Source organism: Miscanthus floridulus, chromosome 2 (genome assembly GCF_019320115.1).
Source record: "Miscanthus floridulus cultivar M001 chromosome 2, ASM1932011v1, whole genome shotgun sequence".
NCBI lineage: Eukaryota > Viridiplantae > Streptophyta > Magnoliopsida > Poales > Poaceae > Miscanthus > Miscanthus floridulus.
Genome location: NC_089581.1, coordinates 151,971,111 through 151,976,420, shown reverse-complemented (window position 1 = coordinate 151,976,420; position 5,310 = coordinate 151,971,111). Strand labels below are relative to the sequence as shown.

Below are 5,310 nucleotides of genomic sequence, written 5' to 3'. Positions count from 1 at the left end.
TCTTTTCTCTCCCTCCCATGCTCTCGCTTTTTTCTCGCTTTCTCCCTAGGCTCGCCCTTCCTCCTCTCCTTCTCAGCACTCGCTGCTCTAGCGACGGCTCGATGGGGGCGGCGCTAATGCAGGCGAGGTAAGACGAGGAGGGGCAAAACTCCCTAGGTATTTATGTAGGAAGGAGGCGAAACGAGCGGGCGATGAAGTTGGGGAAGTTTCCCCCCAATCCGGCATGGTTAACCACGAGCCGATTTCGCCGGCCCACGCGCCCACATCTCCCGCATTAAATGCGAGGACGGTTACGTCCCATCCACCACGCCACGCTCGGCCACTACAGCAGCAGGTGTCGTTTTGACTCCCGATGAAACTGCCTCAAAAGGCGCGCTGCTCATACCGAGCCAATAGGGAAGATATTCCCTGCGGCCTATTCCTTTCGTATGAAGGAACCGGGCTCTGAGCCTATTACGATCTAGGGGTTCGAAGGCTGGGCCCCAAAGGGTTTCGACAGCCGCCCCAGGATAATAGAGTTAGGGATGACCGCAGGCGAGCCCATACGGGGCCGAGGCCCAAGCAAGCGAAACGCTTGGGACGCCCAAAGTTGTGTCCGAGACTAGAGGAAAGTCTCCAAATGAGATCCCATCATAGGGAGGCACTGAGCCACCGAGGCCTAGCGAACGGCCTCGGCACCCACTAGAGACATCCTCTGGTACTCTTGGAGTGTGTCTCTGGACCGCTAGCCATCCCCTAGCGAACGGGGTACAGGCCTCCACTCGGACTACCCGATAACAGCTCACCGGAAGTGCCACCGCTCGTGCCCATCGAGGGTAGCGAGGCACATTCCACCCCTCCTTTTGAGCGAAAAGGAAGCGCGAGGGTTGCACAAAAAGCTAGGGGAACCCCCGACGGCCTTCTTGCTTTATGTAGAGGCTAGGGGGCTCTTCCTGCAACCTTGCCGAGACCCAGCGACCCAGCTCGCACTCAAAGGGGCTCAGCAAAACAAACCCTCCTTCCGAGCGAAAAGGAAGCATGAGGGTCGTACAAAAAGATAGGGGAGTCCCTGACGGCCCTCTCACCCTGTGCAGAGGCTAAGGGGCTCTTCCTGCTGTTGATGCAAAAGTGGATCTGCAAACACAAAGGGCTAATACCCGAATCGATATCCAAAGCGTGCCAGTCGATTTGACCTGCTAATCGACAAGGATGAAGATACGAACACTTTGGTCCTGACAACAGCGATACGCCCGGAAGTCACGGCCAAGAGGTGTTCACGCGGAACTCGAGAATCATCGAAGGTCGTATTGAAACGATGCAGCTCGCCGAATCAATGAGAACTCGTAAAAAGGGAAAAAATATGCAAATTGACGAAGTCACCGAAAAGTAAGTAGATGCAAATAGGAGTAAAAATTGGTTTTGATATTGATTGATATATCTATTACATTGCCCCTTACTCCATATTTATACCCTGATCTAAAGAGACACAACCAAACACAACTAGGACACTAATCCCATATCTAAGGAAACACGTGACTCTTACATGAATCATACTCTAACTAATATAGAAAAGGAAATCAACTTCTATCTATTTCCCTGTCCGCCTCAATTACGATGGAAATCTCACCGTTCTCCTTCCCATCGGCATACTCCCTATTTCATCGGCAGTAGTCTTCAAGTCTTCCTTCATCGGCATACTCCCTGTTTCATCGGCAGTAGTCTTCAAGTCTTCCTTCATCGGCATCGACAACAACACCTCCAACCTCATCGGCAACGCCCGAGTCCAAATCAACCTTTCCATCGACCATCACCAGCTATCGGCAACCATCTTTACAAGCTGGCTTTCATCGGCTATCCAAGTATTCAATAACTTTCCCCTTGCCGATTAGTCCACTCCGATTATTTTGACACGTGCAAAAAACGGTGTCAACACATGCCCCCCCAATTTCGGAGTATAAAACCATTAATGCTCCGAAATTTACTCTAGATAACGCTTGCCTTCGCCCGATTACCGTAACTCATTCTCCAAGCCAAAACTTGATTTGTTATCAAATCCAATCAAATCTAATCTTGATTCACGCACTTCAGTAAATATCGCACAATCGCCAACCACTCTTGCCTTGATTATGGTTAAGATACCGAAACAATAACCCATCGGCAAGATCTTAACATGATAATGCTGCCATTTTCAGAATTAAAATATCCTGTATCGATATCCCTTCCAAGTCATGATTACTTGTCATCAACTCATCTGTACAATCCCCTGATTATCGCGCAAACAGTTACCATATCCCTCTGAACCGCCTTGACCTTCAGCCTCCAATCCTTGGCATTCTCTCTCTCCGGCGGCGACTCCGACGAACAACCGCGCGACCCCAACCAACAAGAACCCTTCTCCGGCGCTAACTTCAAGTTTCCGGCTCGTACCTCCACCTTCCTCAAGACAATGGCCATCAACTTCGACGTCCCCGCGGTTCGCTCCACTTCCATTGCCCTTTACTTTGATCTTTTCGCAAATTCATTCAGTTGGTGATTTTTCCTTTCTTCTGTTCTCTGGATTCTATAACCTTAGGAACTGCGCAACAAATTAGTTATCCCAACCGATCAGCCGCACGTTCAATGCCTTGGACCAATGGGCAACCCAGATCCAACCGATCTGATCAATGCAGAGGTTAACAGAATCCCCTTTAGAGCCCAAAATTTCTCTCTGAATTTGTGGAAAGACACATTCCGATCTTGGCCCAAAACCACCAAAGGGTGGAAAGATTGGTACTTGAGGGTTAATAGATCGATGCAAGTATACTGGGCAGAACGAAGGTTAGACCAATGCATTAGGCTTTCTATTGCCGATATGCAGAAAAATGAATCAATGATAATTGCAGCTGCTTATTTCTAGTCAGACACGACCAACACTTTTATGTTTGGACATGGCCCAGCTACCCCTACCCTTGCCGATATCCACATGCTTACTGGCTTGGACATCTCAACTGCCGATGAAGGCTCCATTTATGGTAGAAAGCCTGAATATAGGGTGAATACCCGCAACATCGGCGGTTGGACAGGATATATTCAAGAATACCAGAAGACCGGGACACTTAACCAGAGGGAACATGCCACATTCCTGAATATGTGGTTAGAAAAATTTATCTTCTGTGGTCGATCAGTAGGACCAACCAACGCCTTCCTCCCTGCAGCTGAACTTTTGGCTAATGGCGTAAGGTTTCCTCTTGGCCGATACCTTCTGAGCTCCACTTATCATCTTCTTCATCAAGTGTCTTAGAAACTTTTGCTTGGCGAACCCATCGGCAACCTGGGAGGCCCGTGGTGGTTTATCAACATGTGGCTGAATGCCCATATGCACAAACGTTTGCAATGGGACTTTTTTGCTCAACAATTCCCACGAGAAATTGCTGAAGACTATGTGCTTGGGGATGATGAATCAGCAACACGCTCACCCCTCAATTTTGGTGAAGCCATAATTGTCCTTCCTGGAACAGAAGCCAACGAAGACCAAATCGGCAGATTCTTTCAAAGCTTCTACAATGGTCTTTCTCGTGATCATAGGGCCTGGGTGCCTTATATTGACGAAGAAAACAGATTCCCCCTTCTTTTCAACTTTGCCGATGACACTCTGAACCAAGATAATGAGCTCATGATGGCTATCATCACTCCCAGGGCAATTCCAGTAAACACATTCGGCAGCGGGAAAAATACCAACACTACATATGAATTTTACAACCCATCGGCAGTATCCCGCCAATTGGCTTTTGGGCAACTGCCAATCAAACTCTGCTTTGCCGATGTGATCAAACCCAGGGAAACAATCACCTGCGGAACAGATTGGAACATGGTAGTACAACTCTCCCCCGATGCCGATACTACAGATGTTGATATATCCACCTGGACACCAATATCTTTCATCACTGAGTCATATAAGCAATGGTGGCGAGAGTGGAAAGAACAACTGTTCGCAACTTCTGCTCACACATATCGGCACATGATCGACCCTGAATATGCCATCCCTGACGACGCGGTAAATTTCCTTTAACTCCCTTCTGCTTTTCCCTTCATATATCAGTAACTGATTCTCTTGTAACAGGTTAACAACCCAGCACCATCGGTGAGCAAAAGTGGGAAACCCTTCAATATCCGGCCTGTTTCCCCAACATCGCCGATCGGCTACAATGCTCCCACCTTAGCCGCTTTGACCCACCAGAAGATTCGTACCAAGACCATCACTTCCAAGTCCAAATTGGCTACATCCAGGACTACTCCATCGGCCGCTGCTACAACCTTGGTCAAAGCATTCAAGGTAACAACCTTGTTTATTTTTACTTATGCCGATCACAAACTGTATTAACCTTAATCATCAGGGGGTAAGAGCTGCTACTGGATCGTCATCGGCAATTCCGCCGATATCAAGCACCACTTCTTTCGATGAACCTTCAGAGGTAGCTTCTTGACTTTACATTTTATCTGTTAAATATCATATCTCACACTTGTTTTGCAGCAACAATTGGGTACATCGGCAAACGTACCAGATGTCCAAGCTTCACGACCAACAAGTGTCGATGCCCCCCAGCCAATCGTTGCCGATGCCCAAGCAAAGCGCAAAGCTTCAATAGATACTGAAGCACAGCCAAAACGACAAAGGTCCATGCCGATCCCTACATCTACCCCAATGTCATCGGTCATCATACCTCAAGAGCCCACCACCAATGAAGTCACAGAGGATATCCCATCGGCAAGCTCAGCCGATCCCCCACACGACATACTCCAGGTTGCTTCCTCCAGTCAAGCACAGGAAATTGCCTTGAAACAGGTAAACCGATCAACCTAGCTGATCTACAATACTCGTACTTACCCCTAACTGATCTCCTTTTCTCTCTCTCAGGAACAAGATTCTCCGAACAGCCTATTTTCCTTTGCCATTGACATTTCTGACGACGATGGAGAGGAGACAAGTTCTTCCCTTGCACTGGGAACAATATCGGCAGAGACTAAATCCAAGTTGGAAACCCTCCTGAACTTGCTACAACAAGGTACCGCCCAACTGGTAGATGACTCGGACCCCGCAAAGGAAATTTTCAAAACAATTCGTGGCCAGGTCCCTGCCAATGTTGAAGAAGTACTTTTCCCAGCAGCTCACTTAGAAAGCCGCCAACTGCAATATCAACGGGCTGCTCAGCGCATTGCCGATAGAGCAGCTCAGGCTCAACTCAAGGAAGAGATGCTACGACTGAAACAGATTGCCGATGAGAAGCACAAGGGCATCGGCAACTTGCAGAATTCGGGCGCTGAACTCAAGCAGAAAATCTTAGATTTATCAGC

At 48.3% G+C, this 5,310-nt stretch overlaps 1 long non-coding RNA gene across 1 annotated transcript; it reads left to right on the top strand.

Moving 5' to 3' along the window:
- Positions 1-4,166: 4,166 nt before the first annotated feature.
- Positions 4,167-4,590, top strand: LOC136540134 (uncharacterized). Its single transcript, XR_010779873.1, has 3 exons — positions 4,167-4,291; positions 4,353-4,430; positions 4,490-4,590. It is a non-coding gene; the product is annotated as an uncharacterized lncRNA (long non-coding RNA).
- Positions 4,591-5,310: the final 720 nt, after the last annotated feature.